The sequence below is a fragment of the Dipodomys spectabilis genome, unplaced genomic scaffold, assembly GCF_019054845.1.
Source record: "Dipodomys spectabilis isolate Male_0828 unplaced genomic scaffold, ASM1905484v1 ptg000129l, whole genome shotgun sequence".
Classification (NCBI taxonomy): Eukaryota; Metazoa; Chordata; class Mammalia; order Rodentia; family Heteromyidae; genus Dipodomys; species Dipodomys spectabilis.
The window spans coordinates 1306063-1326020 of NW_024870806.1; the positions used below are offsets into that span (position 1 = coordinate 1306063).

Here is a 19958-nt window from a genome sequence, read left to right on the forward strand (position 1 = left end):
GTTGGCATGGGGTTTGAACTCAAGTAATGGAACTCTTTGCTCACATTGCTACAGATTTACCAAGACCCTGAGTTCAAATCCCAGGCTAGGAAAGAAAACTGGCAAAAATTCCAAAACAGGGAGCTTCATTTTTTAAAATTTAGTTAAATAGTTAATTTTTATATGTTCTTTTTTCTTTTTTTTGGCCAACCATGGGGCTTGAACTCAGGTCATGGAAACTCTGCTTCAGCTTGGATCTCGCTTGGCTGGGGTGCACTCATTGGACCCATAGCCAATCATGAGATCCTGGGCCAAGAGGACTTTCAGGAAGAAAAAAAAATTTGGAAAGCACAAAATGTGGTGAGCTGCAGAGAGCTGGGGTTTTACGATTTTTTTTCTTTGCACAGTGACCATCCTGGGTCTGAATGGCAAACCTGCAAAGTGGACCTGTCCTGCCATTGCTGGTGGTTGGTGTGCTATCAATGATGCCATAGGCCAACCTGTCAACATAGACCCTGGGTTCAAATCCCAGTCCTGACACCAATAGCAGGAGATCACAAGAGACTCATACCTATGCTTAGGAATACCGATTGAAAAAGTAGTTTAAGCATCGGTCTACTCTAAAATTGGATGCAATAATCCTAGAATGCTGATTGATCTTAATTAATAATTTATTAATCATGAAAAGAATAATAATCCTTCAATGGCGGTTTAATAAATACCTAAGAGTTGGTAGGAACATAGTAGGTGTCCTTCTATCATAGAGAAACGGCTATGGAATTCTTTACCAATATATATTTATTTGTATACCTCCGTCTGCCTATCCATGTATCGCTGTTTGGGCCAAACCTGGGGGTCGATCTCAGAGCCTGGGAACCACCTGACATCTTCATTGGCTAGAGGCTGCCATGCTCAATCTCACCCAATCATGAATTGGGCCTGCTAGGCACAAAGTTCAGATCCTGGCATTGCCAGGCATGATGGAGAACACATCTAACATCTGGATGTTATGTGATAGGATGTAAACAATATAATAAATGGTATAGGTGTCATCACAGTCAATAAAATAAATTCTAAATAAATGAATGAAACAAGAAATAAAATAAATAACCACATCAAACACAATATGGACTGAACATCTTTCCAGAAGTATAAATCTTATCTTTTAAATATATATAAGGAGGGCTGGGAAGGTGGCTCAAATGGTAGAGCACTAGCCTTGAGGTGAAGAGCTGAGGGACAGGTCCCAGGCCCAGAGTTCAGACCCACGAGTGGACCCAAAAAAAAAGTATATAAGGAGTATCTTTTCCAGGCCTGAAGCTTGAATTCAGCCTCCCTACGAGGAGGGAATGGTGGGAGATCCTGAGATACTCGTTTGTGGACCTGGGATGAGTCATGGAATGTGATCGATCTCATCCTTGAATGAGTAGTTCTTGCATGATGCAAGTAGGAAATGATAGGCAAGACTCATGGGGTATCGATTATTTGTAAAGAACAGTTGATGAAGCACGACAATAATCATCACAATCATGAAATGGAGGCATTAGGAAAGATCCAAGAATCGGTAGTCCACAGATTGGATTCCACCACAGATTACCATCTCTCCTACTCTATTCAAATGTGTACTTATTTGCATACTACTTTCACCTTATGAATGGATGACTGTTGTGATCCCCGCTCTACCCGCGGGGTCGGGGGCTCAATAGCAGGTCCTTGGAACGGCCTAGCTCCTTCGTGGGTCAAAGGCTGGTGTGCTCAATTGGACCCATTCGCCACTTGGTTCTGCTAGGTCCCGAGTTCAGATTCCCTGCCCTGCCAAAATATTCATCTTGATGTCAGACGTCAATTGTTGCACCTGTTTTTTTTTTCCTGTGCAAGACCTGGATCTCAGCTAGGATGGAGAATGCATGGGCCACCCTGTGGCCATGGGAATAAGTTGTTATCCATGTCAGCCCAGTTATATCTGTCATCATATACTCAAGAAAATACACAATACACCCATGAATAGCATACAAAATAAAGAGAATAACTGCACTCAATGCACGATGCAGTCCAAACACGGATGTGAATATACATCCCATGTTTAAATGATCATTGGGGACTATTTTGGCCTCCCTGGGGCTCGATCTCAGTTCCTGGGAATGGCCCAGCTCCTTAGTGGCTCACAGTCTGGTGCGATCACGTGGACCCATTGGGCAGTTGGGCCTTCTAGGCCCAAAGTTCGAATACCAGCACTGCCAAAAATTCACACTGATGTGAGAAGCCAGTCGTTGCACCTGTTTTCTTGTACTGTGCAAGTTCTGAGTCTCAACTAGGAATGAGAATGTATACGCAACTCTATACTCATGGGAATAGGTTGTCATCCAGTTCACCACAGTTATATCTGTCATCCTATACTCAAGGAAATACACAATACATCAATGAATAAGACACAAAACAAAGAGAATGACTACACCAAACCCAAGATGCCACCCACCCATGTTAGGTAATACAGATGCTCTATTTAATTATGAATTTATGTCTATATTGGCCCCCACCAGGGCTCCATCTCAGGTCCCAGGAATGGCCTAGTTCCTTAGTGGCTCACAGCCTGGTGTGCTCACCATGACCCATTCACCAATTGTGCCTGCTAGGCTTTGAGTTCAAATTCTTGCACTACCAAAAGACTCATTCTGATGTGAGAAGCCTATGTTGGCACATGTTTTCCTGTCCTGAGAATGTCCTGGGTCTCATTGAGGATGGAGAATGCTATATAGGCAACTCTTAGCTATGGGAATAGGTTGTCATCCATGTCAGCAGAGTTATATCTGTCACCCCATGTGCAATAAAATACACAATACATCCATGAATAAGACAAAATAGAACGAATAACTACACTGAATGCAAGATGCATACCACATCTCTAGGTAATGAGAAATTCTATGTTTAAAAATGGTGGGCTTGCTATTTTGTCCAGTGCTGGGGTTTCAAATCAGGCCCTGAACCAGGCCTGACATTCTAGTCTTCAAAGATGGTGAGCTTCCCTGTCCCCCACAGTGCAACAGAGTTACCCAGTCCTGAGCTCAAATCCCAGCACTGACAAAATTCCATCCTGATGTCAGAAGCCAGTCATTGTGCCTTTTATCCTCTCCTATGAAATCCTGGGTCTCAAATACGATGGAGAATGCATAAACAACAATATAACCATCGGAACATGTTGTCATTCATGTCAGCACAGGTATACCTGTCACCATACTTATTAAAATACACAATACCTCCATGATTTAAAGACAAAATAAGGAGAACAATTGCACTGAACACAAGATGCTGTCCACACATGTATGTCAATATAGATCCTATGCTTAAATTATGAATTTATGACTACAGTGGACCACCCTGGGGATCAATGTCAGATTCTGGTAATGGCCACACTCCTTAGTTGCTCATTGGTTCATATGATTATCTTGACTGATTGGCCAATTGGTTTTTTTCTGCCCTGAGTTCAGATCCCAGCACTACCAACAAGTGGATCGTGGAGTAAAAAGGACAGTGTGAAACATTTTTTCCTTTTCTCTGTGAGTTCTGAGGGTCAGGCATGATGGAGAACATTTCTACAAATCTAGATGTTCTGTGATAAGTTGTCATCAATGTAATAAACAGAATGGGTTTCATCATAGTAAAATCAATGGTAAATAAATGAATAAAACAAAAGATACAAGGGACAACCACACCAAACATGTATGGACTGAACATCTATAGGTATGTATAAATCTTATGTTTACAATATATATAAATAGTATGTTTTCCAGGGCTGGGTCTTGAATTCAGGACTAGTGAACAGGCATGACTTTTTTATCTTCATGTAAGGTGATCTTCCCCTTTATCCACATTGCTGCAGATTTACCCAGATCCTGAGTTGAAATCCAAAGCCTGTAAGAATAAACTGTGAATTGCAAGCCAGGGAGCTAATTTTTTTTCTCAGCATGGGGCTTGAACTCAGGTCATGGCAAGTCTGCCTCAGCTTCAATCACCCTAGGATGGGGTAAAGCCACTGGACACGCAGGTGCTCCTGTGATCCTAGAACCCCAGGTATTGCAGGGAAAACAATGCCTTTTATGTTTTCTTCCTTTGCAGTGACCCTTCTTGGTCTGAATGACACTGTTGCAAAGGGTACTTCACCTTCCATTGCTGAAGGCTGACAGATTATCATGGAAGCCATAGGCCCATGTGGCAACATAGGTCCTCATTTCAAATCCTGGTCCTGACACCAACCAATGGCATGAGATCCTAAGAAACTGGTTCCCATCCAAAGCAATATTACTGGAATTTTGTCAATGTCACAGTTGAATGAGTTGATAGTGAATGATGATCCTATAAAATTAAACAGTAACATTTCAGAAGGCTGGTTGATTTTATTTAATATTTATGAAGCATTAAAAGAATATTATTACTTACAGGAACACAATAATTTCAGGACACTGAGTGCTTTCATTAATAGTTTAAGGACTTAAACAATAACATTAATTACATGGACACATAATGAATACTCAGGAATTGGTAGGAATATAGTCTATATAACTGAGTAGTGTATAGACATCTCTGGAACTCTATAAAGATATATATTTATTAGCATACTGCCATCTGCATGTCAATCTGTTCTTATTTTGTTAAGCCCTAGGGCTCGTTCTCAGGTCTTGGGAACATCCTGTCAGCTCAAATTGCCCCAGGATGGCCTGTTGACACTCACCCATTCTACTTGCTTCACAGGATTCTGGCCACACCCCCATTCTTTCATGCTCCTTTCTGACCAATGGGATACAAGAATGCTGGCCACGTCCACATTCCATGCTGCCAGGTAGCACTGGGATTCTCTCTGTTAGTTTACACCACTACCAGTAGTTGAGGAATGTAGAGGTGGCTGAGTGGTGAGGAAGAGACTTGAGGTGACTTTGGAGTATAGTAGGAAATTGATGCTCCCACCCCCACCTGGCCCCTTCCTTCTGTTCATGTGGTGCCAGGTTTCAAACCTCAGGCAATGGCGTGCTGGCAGCAGGCCTAAATCCCCGACCTGGTCCCTGCCCCTAGTCTTCTGCTCTGGGCCTATATGTCCGCAATGCTGCTGCCATCGCTGCTGCCGCACTTGGAGGAGCTGCCAACAGCTTCTCTCAGCAGGTGAGTGGCCGCCCCAACACCAATTCAACCGGGGTCAAACACCCCTCTGGGGGCACCATGACCCCCGTACTTGTTTCCTCTCCTCGCCTCTGATGAGCCACCTTTCTGTCTTGAGCATTTCTGAGATAGAAACTAAATATATGCTCAGGCTGGGCTGGATCATAGTCCTCCTGTGAAAGATATGCTCCACCGGGCCTGGCCCTCTCTAGTTGGGATGGTAGACATGTGGCACCATGCTCAGTCATTGGTTTAGATGGATTATCCCAAACTCAGTCCACAGCACTGGATTCTTGACCAAACGTGAAGTTCTTTGTAGAGCCTCAGACATTGAACCTCATTCTCCTCACAGGACAGTTGTGAGGAAACAAGGGATTTATACAGAGAGATCTCTGGAGAATGGCTAGGCAGAGAGGGAGCAGCCTTCAGATAAGGTTTTGGCAATTCTGTGAGTATATGACTGGAAGATACCAGAAAGGGCTCAGGTGTGGCCTGTTATTAATAGTGTAACAGGTGTGGGATTATGAACCTAAACATGGCTCTCTTTCATTATTACCTGTTCAGTTTTGCAGCTGGGGAAACCGAGGCACAGAGAAGCCAGGTGACCTACTTATGACCTCAAGTTCACAGGAAGCTCGGCCTGACTTCTCTACCATGATCCCTAGGACAATGGGTGCTATTCAGTCTACTTCTTGTTGTGGAAAGTCCACTTCTTTTCAGTAGTGGGTCTTGAACTCTAGGATTGGGCACTGTTCTCGAGCTCCTCAGCTCAAGTCTACCACTCTATCACTTGAGCCCACAGTGCCTCTTCCAGTTTTATGGTGGTTCTTTGGAGATAAGATTCTCACAGACGTTCCTGCCTGGGTTTTCTATGAACCATGATCCTCATATCTCAGCCTCCTGTTTAGTTAGAATTAGAGTTCTAAGCCACTGGCACTGGATTTAACTGTAATTCTGGTTCTCTCTCTCTCTCTCTCTCTCTCTCTCTCTCTCTCTCTCTCTCTCTCTCTCTCTCTCTCTCTCTCTCTCTCTCTCTCTCTCTCTCTCTCTCTCTCTCTCTCTCTCTCTCAGGAACTGGTTGAATCCGTGCTGTAGGAGGTGGCCCAACATCCCCAGGTGGCTGGAAGCCAAGATGGCCTACTCATTCTGGAGGTGGGCTGTGGGTCAGGAGCTGTCTCACTCAGCGTGTTGATACATCTCCATGAGGTAAGCCCTCTGTGCCCTTGCTAGACTGTGAGGGTTATTCATTGTCCATCTAGCCATACTGCATTTATTTTATTGTATTCTTTCTACATCATTTTCTAGCATGTGGCCAATATTATGGTACATAGTTATGGAATGAAAATGTAATGTCAACTTAAGAAAGTCATTTAGGGTTCTGGGAATGTGGCTTCATGATATGGTGATTGCCTTGCATGCATGAAACCCTGAGTTCAATTCCTCAGTACCACATAAAAAGAAAAACACTGGAAATGGTGCTGTGCCTCAAGTGGTAGAGTGATAGACTTGAGCAAAAAAAAAAATCAGGAATTACTCCCTAGCCCTGAGTTTAAGCCCCTTGACTAGCAAAAACCAAACCAAACCAAAACAAAACAAACGCAAAAAACATTTAGTTAATAAATACAAAATAAGGAACCCATACTTGGAATATAAAATTGCTTCTCCATACTGACATGCCATGGCACATACACTTGTTTGAAACTTCTGGAATGAAAGGTTCTGGACAGGAGTGGACCCTGGCATAGACTCAAGCCCCAGGCATCCCCCAGAAGTTGGTGAAGATCCGGTTCCCTAGAGAAGACAATCTGGTTAGACTTAACCGGTTGTTCTCTGAGAAAGAGAAGTTCCAGTGTGACTGCTGCTCACCACAGTTACCCAGGGCCCAGTGGCAGGATGCCTGCCCTGTGCCCTGACAAGTCCCACCTGGGAGAGTGTCTGTCCTGCCTCCAGGCCAGTTCAGGCCTGCCAATGTACACAACAACCCTTGTTTCCTCCTCTAACAAGCAGCTCAATATCCAAACACCATGGGAACCCAGTCCGAGAGACACAGGCACAATGGAGGGGAAGCTGCTGAAGCAAGCGTTTGGAAAGGAGCAGAGATCACAGCAGGCAAAACAGCCATGAGGATGTGTCTGCAAAGAGTCCTTAACTGGGTTCAGCAAAGAGAGGCTGGCGTAGGTGAGCGGGGCACTTCCATAACCAATTTGAACATCTAATAAAGCTGCCTGTGGTGGATAGATGGCTTCGGATTTGACATCGGCAACAGAATAAGGGGCTGCAAATTCAATGAATAGTCTCTGGCCAGAGAAACAAAGTCAAACGCTTAAGTTTCTGCACTTCCAGTGGTTCCTGGTATCTCCAGCTGAGTGTACATCTTTCTGTGGCCAGTTGGTGCCATGCCACCTTCTGCGGAGTCTGCGTGAGAGATCATGTTAGACAAAGAGCTTCAAGGAAGCATGCCTGCAGGGAGCGGGTGTTGGTTCAAGGCTTCCCATACACTTCGCTGCACCTTTATAGCCTCTACCTTTATTTTTACTATATTCTTCTTGGCTGTACATTCGTTGCCTTTATTCTCGTTTTGGCTATTTTTCTACTGATCCCCGAACAGAGCATGTTGTATCTTTCCAGTCCAATAGAGATGGCTTCTCTAAGTAATAAAGACTTAGACCAAAGTTTAAATGTGGGCAATGCCCCAATCAATCTATCATCTGATGTTAAATTGCCTCCAGAAACTCCTACAACTTCACAAGCGGTTTTGCAGCTCACGCATAGTAAATATATAGACTTAAAATTTCCAGATATGTCCAACAGACAAAATCAATGAATTAAACTAAGTTAGAAAGAGTTATCCCAGTAGTTCAGAGAGTTCTAAAAAAAGGGACCTCTGTTTATAAAAGAGAAAGATTCTCCCAACAGTTAATATTAAGTTTAGTCCAACTTACGTTATAGGGAATAGATGGTGGTTTCACACAAAATATAACCAACCGAAGAACCATTTCCTTATACAGGAGCTTATAAAGATGAAAATTGTTGGATAAAAATAAAAATAAAAAGAGTACAATATAAGTACATCCCTGCCTTAGGTTTCTTAATTATTAAACATAAAAAGGCTGAATAGATGACGCATTCTATTAAACAATATGCTAGACTTGTTTCACACCACTTAGCTTAAACTGTTGGTGGGATAGTCATCAATTTTCATGTAATTCATCAATGCTTTGCCTTTAAAAAAATTGATTACGTGCTTAAATAAACAAAGAATCTATGTCACACACTGTATAAAAATGTTAATTCTCCTCAATAAAGATACACCCAGATGCAACACTTTTGAGTCTGTGTCTGTTTGTCACTTCGCCGACACCTTGCCCACCTATCCCGAGATCCCTGTCCCATCGGTCCCAGTGCTCTGGCCGAGCTGGTCTGTCACACTGACACCTGACTATTAGTCCTTAATTCATGTACTTTACTTATATTAGGATATTGTGTTGAAAAAAAAAGTTTTGTTCATTAGGTCACAGCAATTAATGGCTTGAATGTGCTTACAAGTCAGGTGAAGATTAATTCTGGAAATTCAAAGTTTCCAGGTTTTTGAATGGTCACTGCTAATCACAATGTGAGGGGTAGTCTAAGTGAGATTTGGAAATATTTTTGGTCATTCATGTCACCAAAATGGCAGAGACAAATTAACAGTAGTGACAGAAGAGAAGGAATAATTCCAGAGTTAATGAACAAATGACAGTAAATAAGGTATACCAGAAATTGTTTTAGAGAACCATTTTTGGTTATTGAAGAAATAGTTATCAACTAGTCTTATTCCATATTGCCTTTAGCATTCTAAATCTCTTAGGCTACTTCTTAATTTCTGTGTAATAAATGTATCTCCTTCTGTGCTGTTCTTTCATACCTTATCTTTTTTGCTTTCTAAAAATCTCAGTCTTCTATGTTCCTCTATGAACATTTCCTGATACTAAATACAACTACAAAGATGGCAGAGGATGCTAATGTAAGGGTCCAATAGCTCATGAGTCATTAATGAAACAACATGGAAAAGAGGACATATTTATTGCTACCTCACATTTTCTGAAAAGCTGCAATGCCATCATTTGATTCAAATTTCCATTATTTGTCTACATAGTGTCATTCAGTGCACATAAGTGCAAATATGAGCTGGGTGCTGGTGGTTCACGCCTGTAATCCTAGCTACTCAGGAGGTTGAGACGAGAGGATTGTGGTTCAAAGCCAGCCTGGTCAGGAATGTCCATGAGACCATTATCTTCAATTAACCACCAGAAACCCGGAAGTGTTGCTGTAGCTTAAGCGGTAGAGCGCTCAACTTGAGCTGAAGAGCTGAGGGAGTGCCCCCAGGATCAGAGTTCAAGCCCCACAACCAACAAAAAGTGCAAATATTACTTTAAGTTTCCCAAAAGGACGGACAAGATCAGTAATCTTCCCAAGCAGAAAAAATAATTTCAAAATGATTCAGTGCACCTATTTTTGCTGAGTTATTTAAGTTATGGCTTCTTTGCTAGGGATATTCTCTTCCTTTAAAAATTGTCATATATTAGCTTTACAATAAACTTCATCTAACATTTCTTGTTCCAAAAGAAAAGTCTATACAGTTGATGTCACTTAGCTTTCTTATTATCTTAATTCAAAGCCAAACCAGGCAGGAGAGTCTGTCCAACTCTTATAGTAAATTGAACACCAAAAAACCAGAAGTGGAGTTTTGGCTCAAGCAGTAGAGTACTAGCTTTGGGGGCAGGTGGGCAGGAAAGACAACTGTTCAGGGACAGGATCCAGGCTCTGGATTCAAGCCCCAGAACCAATACAAACTAAACAAACAAGCAAACAAAAATCCCAGATATTTCTTTGGGACCTTCCTTAAAAGAGTACTGGTCTGAAAAGAGGCTCCTTTTGCTGATCATACTCACTGGATCCTGCTTTTTTGGAATCCTTATTGCTCTGGAGAACTCAGGGCCAGACCAAAGGAATTGATAACTGACTCCTGCATCAAGAGAATCATCTCAGGGGTGAAATGTCCATCCATATGACACTTTAAAACCTCTTTGTTCCTTTGCAGGAGAACTCTTTTAAAACAACGTTATTTCCTTTTGTTCTACGCTTGTCGTCAAATGGTACATTATTTCCTTTTGTAATACTCTCAACTAGAAGTTTACAGAAAAATTTTATATGAGTAAAGAACACACTCGGGAAAAGCCAGGGACAGAGTTTCCTTCAAGTCTTGGGATACTTTTCTTGTACAGTAAAAAGGAAAGCACAAGGTAACTTGAACTTTGTTAATCCTCTATGTTCCATTCCTCTCCTGGTGTCATTTTCCATATCCAGTAAAAGTTACTTCCAGTAACAATCGATGGTGCTGCTTGAAATATAATGAATGCTTTCTGGCTTCACTGAAATAACACTAGGACACCTTTGGACCTGAGGTAACACGTGTTTCAGAGACAACTCAGTAAATAGAACATATGAAATTCATATTGCTTATAAATACATTATACATCAGTACATTGAGTTCAAACTTTGTAAGTTCTCTGTAAATTAAGGTGAATTTTAAATGGGAAGAAGGTTCTCAGAACATTCTTTTTGTGAGTGTATGTGCTGTTCATAATTTCCCAAATGTACATGAGCTAACAGTAAGGGAATCAATAGCAATAATAGGAGAAAGAGAAGTTCTGTGTTTAAGTATAAGGCTTCAATACAATATAACAAACTACAAATAAGACAATATTGAAACAATAAAGCCAAGTCCAGTATGTAGATTTATGGAAGTGATATACAGAAAGCAAGACTCCTACATGGAACATGAATTATGAGGCCACTCTCATTCTAAATCATGCTTGCTAATCATGCAATTTTGTAGAAAGTAGAATGGAAGAATAATATTGTTCCCAAAGCAAGTCAGATATATGAGCATGGCTTTAACTGAAAAAAAATGTCCATCTTGTGAGAGCAGGGATTATATTAGCAATGAACTGGTGGCTAAGATCACATTTCTTTTTTTTTTCTTCACTTGTATATGTATATTTTTTTGTTGGCGGTGGTCTTGGCACTTGAACTCTGGGCCTGCGAGCTGTCTCTCTTCTATTCAGCTCAAGGCTAATGCTCTACCACTTTATCCACAGTGCCATTTCCAGTTTACTTTTAGTTAATTGGAGAAAAGAGTCTCTGGGACTTTCATACCTGGGCTGGCTTTGAACCCCAATCCTCATATCTCACCACAACCCAGCTTAGATCACATTTCTAACAGTGTAACTGAGGATAAGTAAAGAGTGTGTTCATCTATCTTTATAAGAATTCTTGAGTTAGGGGCTGGGAAGGTGGCTCAGGGGTAGAGCAGTTGCCTTGCATGCATGAGGCCCTGGGTTTGATTCCTCAGCACCACATAAGCAAAAAAGAAAAAAGCCGAAAGTAGCGCTGTGACTCAAGTGGTAGAGTGCTAGCCTTGAGATGAAGAGCTGAGGGACAGCGCCCAAGCCCAGAGTTCAGGCCCCATGACCGGACCCCCCCAACCAAAACAAAAAAAAAAAAGAATTCTTGAGTTAAAAATCTGGGCTACAGCTTAGACATTACCCTCACAAAAATGTTTGTAGTTTAAAAGTTGATACTCCTGGAGAAATAAAACCTTAGAATGAAAAGGAGTCTGGGAAGTTCAGTTTGCATCCAGCTTGGGCAGAACAGTCTTTCCAACAGTACATATAAAAAAGCAGCCAAAAGCTGGATTGGAAGAATGGCTCAGGTGGTGGAATACCAGTTATGAGCAAGATTGCCGAATAAGAGGTTGAGGCTTTTGCATGCATACATAGAAACATACACAAACACACAGAGGCACTTATATGTGCACACACAAATACACAAATGAAACAACTCTCAGAATGTGTAGAAAAGTTAGAAAACAACAGAATATATATCCTGATTAAGACTCGAATCAAGGGATAATTTTTAATATTAGAAAGTCCTCAAGTGAACTTCCTTCAAAAAAGTTTGAGAATATTACATAGGTACTGTCCAGACATAGTAAGAGAGTCAATTAATCATTATTATAGGGATCGCATCCATGGAGGAATGAATCAGAGACCCCGCAAGTGCATCTGAAAATATTCATATCCTGTGTCAAATGTGAGAACATCTTTGAAAATAGTAGATAAGCAGTCTGAACAGTCACTGTGGTGTATAATATCCCTGGAGAAGTTCAGAATTGGTAGTCTGTATCTAGATTAAATAAACCAAGAAACTATGGCAGGGCCATGTGATACAAGCCTAGAATTCTAGCACTGAGATTAAGACAGGAGACTAGAGAGTGGAATTACATAGTGATACCTTCCCTGGACCAGGTAGTATAATTTTGTCTTAATAAAAAAAAACAAACCAGAAAGGAATACATAACTGGACGTTTGGGCTAATTTTGTCACTATATTTTGAGAAGTCAAATTTTCCGTTGAAATGCAACTCATACTTAATCCTCACTTGTGTTTTAAATTCTCTCTTCATTACAGATCATTCCTAGATGCAAAATGACTCATGATTCCCATCCAAAATTTGAAAAAGTAAATAATCATCATTCTGTTGTATCTCACAGAAATGATGTGGGATTACAACAACTTAAGCCTAGAAAAATAGAAAAGTTTGTCTAATGTAGGATTTTGAAGATCTTGCTAAATTAGAATTTAGATTTAAAATAAATATTTTGATTTTGTTTTTAATTCATATTCTATCGGATGCTAAAATTTCTTTTTAAGTAGAGGGTTTAATTGACAAATTCACAAATGATTTTGCATTCTATTTTCCTAGAATATTCTTTCAAGAGAGTTATAATTAGAACTTAGTTAATAGATAATTCCAATAATTAATGTATAAAATGATAATGTGAATGGTGTAGACAGAGTTGCCAAAAATTGATGATATTAATTCATAAATTTAGAATAAGAGCAATTTTTGGAGTCTTTGTTATAACATGGTATGAAGCGAATCTTCATCTACTTTAACACAGGAAGCAATTTCCTTAATTATTTGCCACTGTATACAATGAGAAAAATGTTAGTTTTGAGGTTTCTTTTTATTTTTGTTTTTGTTTTATTGGTTTGTCCAAGGGATTGAACTCTGGGCCTAGACACTGTGTCTGAGCCTGTTTATGCTCAAGGCTCTTGCTCTCCCCCTTCAACCTCAATGCCACTTGTGTCTGACTTTTGCTGATAAGTTTATACGATAAGAATCTAGGGAATCTTCCTGCCTGGATGAGCTTTGAACTGTAATCTTCTGACCTTAGCATCCAGAATTTATATGATAGTTAAAAAAGTATAAATATAAATAATATTTGCAAGTGTTCCCATCTCAAGAATAACAGTGGGGGGGGGGGGGAAATGATGCAACCCAGTTTATTGTGGTGTTCTTTCCAAAACATGTATGGCATCACATTAGCAGAGTTGTATTTTTTTCACAATAGAGAGAAGCTATTCATGATGTGAATTAAGGGAAGTTTGAGGTGCACCCTAAAATTTGAAAACTGTTGGACTAGGATGACTCTATGTCATAAATATTGGGATTGGTGGTCATAAAAAAATAGCTTACTGTGATAAACAATTGCTTACTCTTGAAGAATTATTACCTATGGTACATAGTTTTATCCTCAACCAGAATGTGGTTATTTTTCTGTTGACTCTCAATCTGTAACACCCCATGGAAAAATGCATCTATTGCAGAATTACGTAACATTCAAGGTGGTACTGTTTTGAATCTCTCAGGTATGGAATCTTCTGAATTTGAAAATGAGTAGTTATTGGTCATTGGAATGTTGAAGAACACATATATTCTGTCTTCTTAACAACTTATTTACTTTTAAAAGTTATAGGTTTCCATAGAATTAAACTGTTTTCGCTTTTAGTATGAGAAAGTACTGTATTTATTCTTTTTTAAAAATATTGGTAAGTATATTGTGAAAATATTGTCTAGTCAGATAGCATTCAAGTTGATGGTCCTCTGATTAAAAAGGATAGTTAATTCAAATTAGACGCCAAACAGTATTGATTTTTAAAAAGGTACTACATAAAAAATAATATTTACTATACCAATACAGTGAAATTTTATTTAATGCAGCTTATTTTTTAAATTTAATTTTATTGTCAAAGTGATGTACAGTGGGGTTACAGCAATTTTAAGGTAATGAATAAATAACTTTGCAAACTTGATACCCCTTCCCTGATTTTCTTCAGTTTTCCTTCACCCCAATACTCCTCACAAGTTGTAATGTATATTTACAACATATTGTCTTGTGAGTATTGCTATTGCATTGGTTTGCCTTTGTCCTTTGTCTCACCATTTTTTTGTTCCTCTTCCCTTCTCTAATTAACGTAAATATATACACAATACACAGGCTACCAAAATCAAATACAGCAGGGAATAAAGCACAGGGGAAAATCCCCAAAGAAAACAGAAATCACATAGCACATTAAAAACAACAACCGCAAATAATATTCTCGTTTACATATCTTGGAGTTCATTTTGCTCAGAATCAGCTTATATGGTTTTATATACGCATAACAAAGCCACTGGAAAATAAGAGTTTCATGGACACTATATCATGAAAACAACATGTTAACTGTTTTTCATGGTAAAGGTGGGGTTAGGATTGGTGAATTCGCAGTTCTAATAAAAGAATTTCAAAAGAGTTTTAAAATTATAACAGGTAAATTTTTATTTGTTCAAATTTTTTAACAACTTTGCCTATTATGAAAATTTAAATTTGCCTGGGAAAATAGGCGTTCATGCAAAGTAATCCATGGAGACTTTGCTGAGAGGGAGCAATGTGGGTGAAGATGGCTCATTTTCACACTAAACAAACCTCAGAAACCTTTCTATAAACCTTGTAGGTTCCCTTGAGAATTGTCCTTACCCAGGAAATCTACTCTTACTGTGTGAAACAAGGTTGTAGTGGAATTTAAATTCAAAGTTCTTTTAAAAAAAGACATCAAAATTTGTGAATTGACTTTAATTACCAAACAGTAATTCTCTGAAAAAGATAATTTGGGTCCAAATATTTAGGGAGAAAGTGCCCTCAACATTGAAACAAGGTATTGGGTTTACACTTTTCTGTTTATAATACTTTCCACAATGTCTTTGCACTTGAAGCACTGAACAACAGAAAAAAATCTGATTGGACACTTGAAACCAATGATTTCACATTTTTTAGTAGTTTACAATATGTAATATCCTTATTAACATGAAATATTGAGGACTTCACTTATTAAATAAGCCAAAAAGTTTTGGGATCAGAAAATAATTGAGCAAATTGAAAAGGCGAGAAAACTCATTCTTAGAAGCCCTAGCTAAGCATATTGACTTCAGGAGTGGAGGGAGGCCAAACTTTTTGATATTCATTGTCTTAATATTTTTGCTACCTAAAGTGATTTTACGGAGCCTATTTAGCTCACTACAATGCAGAACAGATTGAATGAAGACATGAAAATAAATTCCACATCCAAATAAAAGAGTTTTAAAAGGAAAACCATGAAGATGTAGTGTGGGTAGAGCCGGTCAGATCTGGTTGAGTCAGCTAGAGTAGCAGTTGAAGCACACTTCCTGCTAATAGAGGCGTGACCCACAGGCATGTCTCCCTAGCTTGCCAGAAATGAGCTGTCCATGCTCCCTACAAGCCCGGGAAGACCAATCAGTGCCTGTCACCAAGCAGTGCCCATCACAAGTGCCTTACATCAACTCCCCACTAAGTAATTGGCTGGGAAGGACTCAGGAGGTTGGGAAAGCTGGGGCTCTATAATACCCCCCTTGTGCAGAAATAAACAAGACCTGCATAAGCCTGTTCTCCCAACGTATGTTCCTTGTGTGAGTCGTTCATGCTTACCCCCTGCTGGAGATCTAGCCCTACAAGTGGTGCCCAACGAGTGGCTCGATCGCTTTCTGCAGATGGACGGTCGAGGGTCTAGTGCAAAATTAGTGCCTCCATGGGCAACCTTCCCCCAGCAGCAGGAGAGCCTCAATCACAAGCACTTGTTGCCCTGCTCCGGAGTAGGCAGATAAAAGTATTACAAAAGGAAGCTAGATTAATACGGGAAATAGTGAATGAATTGTATCCCTGGATTGACTCCGGGGCCATTTGTGATCCAGACAGGTGGACCCTCGTCCATCAGGCAGTTCATAAAAAGGAAGTCCGTGATGGCTCTGAGCTGCCCCTAATCTTTTACCCCATTGTAGTAGCTATTCGAGCCTGTCTATCAGGGAAAGAAGAAGGGGAAACTCTGCAAGAGTTTAACACCTCGCTGCAAGAAGAAACAGAACAAAAGGAAAATTGCGAAGCTGCTTTAGCACTCCCATCTTCTTGTGACACAGCAAACAATTCCAGCAAGAACACAGATAACCAACAACTTCCACTAACAGGTGACCCAGGGGGCCAGCCAGCTATGCTTGTACAACCGCCTCCCCCACACTATCAGTCACAGGAAACCTGCCCAATCACTTCTTTTGGCTGTTTAGGCAAGCCTGGGAATTCTTCTCAGAAAATTTTGTATCCTTGGGCAGAGATATCCAACTTTGCCCAGGAACAAAAACTCGTTGTTCCCCCTGTAATACAACAGTTGTTCACAGGCCCCACATCTACCATGGCAACGACAGCCAAGCCTATAATTGAACCCCAGTTCATGTTCCCTGAAAACGTCCACCGAACATCTGCACGACCCAACCAATGGTACCCCCATGACCCAAAAATACCGGGCCGCTGTCAAGGAAGATGGGTTACACTCCCTGAATGCTCAACAGATGCTCGAAACCCTTAGCATTGATCTTAACTGCCCCCATGATTGGAAGAGCTTAATGAACTGTAGTCAACAAGAAAGTTTAAAAAATGCTTAGAATGTATTCCTAAGTACCAGTTTTATAAATGGCTTTGCACTGTGGTTTGTGGTTATTTTATTTTACATGAGATAATATTTTCTACTACCAATAAGTTTTGGAAAAAGAAGAAAACTAAAATTTACTATTGTAGAGGAATATGATAGAAGTAGAAGAAAGATTTTATGTTTGTCAAATCTCTGATGAGTACCCGTATTCAAGACTTAAAGTCATATTTCTTACTATGTTAGACAGATAGGGAAAACAAAACACCATATGATAAGGCAACTATTTGTGATTTTTTAAAATGTACTTAGTATGTGATGAAATTTACTTTATTAGCTAATGTTTTGGTTTGAAATATGGGAGGTTGATCTATTTAACAAATTTTTGAAGTCACCTACTGAAAAAACAAATGATGGGGGGTATAATTTCTACACTTTAATGAATGGATGAACCTGTTTGGCATTAGTGCTGGGTAAATAAATAAACTCTATTGTAACTTGCTCCCTACCCTTGAAAAACTATTTATGTCACTAAATATCATCTACTTGTAAAGTGTTATTTGGCAAATGTGATTTTTAAAAGTTTATTTGAAAAGGAATATACTTTCAGGAGATTAAATATAGGTTATCATTTGTTTGACAATGACAACATTTTTATACTACAGAACCAAGTTTTACTGAAGTACCAGTGTTTTGAAGCACTAAGGATCTTCTCAATTAATGTTTTTCTGAATTATATTTGACCTCTATGTCAAGTATTCCTAGCATTGGTAGACCAAATATGGATCTATTGTTTCAGGAACTATTTTTTGGCCTGCTGATGCTGGAATGAAATTATTCATTAATCATTGGGAGAGGGGTATTACAAATGATCTAGTGACATTCGTGGTCTTGTTCAATCATATATGATGGTCATCTGAAAATTAAAAGTTTGAATTACTGTACTTTCACATTTTGTGATTTCATCTTGCATTTTAAGTTGCCTTGCATTTCCCAATTGCTTACTGATAATTCCTGCATTTCAAGGAATTGGGCCCTTATAAAAAATGAGAAATTGAGATGGGTCTTCAATTACTTTCTGTTGGCATGTTGCATGGACGTAGGTGAGAACTCTTGCCTTAGTTATCTGATGATGCGGATAACTGGGACCTGGGATCCTAGGACCCGTGGATCCTGTAGAAGAATAATAGCTTTTAGACATCATATCAGAAAAATTTGAGTATAATCAGTAGGAATGCTTCAGAAACATGGAGAAAAACAGTTTGGGACCAGCGAGTTAAAACAATAAACAGAGCAGCAAAGTAAAATCCCTTACAGATTAGAAGCAAACAACATTGTTTTTTTTACCATGTGAATTCAGAAGACCAAGAACATTTAGAAGTTATCACAAGTTTATACCGAAAACATTGCATTGATAATTTTTATATTCTAATATATATTCTAATCCTGATTGTTTATATTCCAATCTATTTATTGGAATAAATATCAATTAATTTTTCAAACTATCAATTAATTCTAATAAGATTCACTGTGTGAAATATAAAATCATCACATATAAATATAAAATATATAATAATATATAATATTAGAAAATGTTTGGCATTGTTCTGTTGTGATAAGGGTATCAAAGGCAACAGGTTTTTTTTTCTTTCTGCTTATGTGATGATGAGGAATCAAACCGAGGGCCTCAGGCATGCAAGGCAAGCACTCTACCAATGAGCCACAAGAGGCAACGGTCTTAAAGTATTATTCCATTACCTCTACCTCAGTGTTTGGTAGAATTAGAGCTAAAGCTTTACCATTCCGAGATATACAGCCTAGAGGCAAGAGGAAACACTGTGATTAAAACATTACCAATTTAAGACCTAATAACGAGGAGAAACATATGGACTTCTTTTGGAGCTATGGAATATATTTGGTGATAGAAAATCAGTGGTGTAAGTTCCTGCCTGCTTGGATGGTAGACAGGCCAAGGCATTAGGTAATCATACATATGAACAATTTTTTCTCCTTCTTGGCTTTAGCTTCTTTTGAAATGTTAGGGTGTAATAAACAATTATATTTTGAAAAAATACCTTCTAGTCTGAACAGTACTGTCTGAACTGTTTGTCTCTTTATGATCCCTTGTAACAGATTAGTTTTGCTCCAATAAGAAAATCTATGTTGTCAGGGTTAGATTCTGGTTGGTCTGTTCCTACATGGAGCAAGGATAAAGGGTCAGGAAGACATTTGTGCCAGTAAGACCTCATTTGGGAGATTTTAAGCTGCAGAAGTTTAGAAGTAGCTTTTAAGCAAGGCTTACTTTGACTCCATTATCTCCACAAAGCTAAATCAGTTAATTAATAAGTACTTGAAAATCCATCATCTTTGGACCTAGATATAAAGGCTGCAAAGTATGATCCAATTTCAAATGAAAAAGACTTAAAATAGTCATTGAAAAAATTGCAAATGTGAGCAATTGAACAAACAATATAAGTTTTTTCCACCATACACAGAATTTTACAGAAATAAGATGAACTGCAATTTTGGGAACAATAAGGTTTCCTTCTTACAAATAGGCAACCAAAGATATATGCCTGTCTTAAGATTGCATCATTAACTACTTAAATTTCCAGGATACTACATGCTTCAGCAGCACGTCTACCCAAATTACAATACAGAGATTTACATGGCTCTTGTACAAGGATGATATGAAAATTTGTGAAGTATTGCATATTTTTCATTCTTCTGATGCAAGAAATTAAAAACAGTTATTAAAAAGTTGATTACAAATATACAAGTGTAAGAATACATGTAATTCATAGAAATAAAAGTTAGTTTGACATCATTCAATCTTCACTTTTTCCAAATTCCTTTACATAGCATAACCTTTATAAAACTTTTGAAATAAGATAACATTGTCATTTTATCCTAAAGAAATAAAATTCTTTAAGGACCTAGGAATTAAAGGAATCTTAAACTGTTTCTATATGG

The 19958-nt window shown here is 39.0% G+C and overlaps 1 pseudogene; it reads left to right on the plus strand.

The window, feature by feature from the left end:
- The first annotated feature begins 19608 nt into the window (after positions 1-19608).
- Positions 19609-19705, plus strand: LOC122116267 (annotated as a pseudogene).
- The last annotated feature ends 253 nt before the right edge of the window (positions 19706-19958 follow it).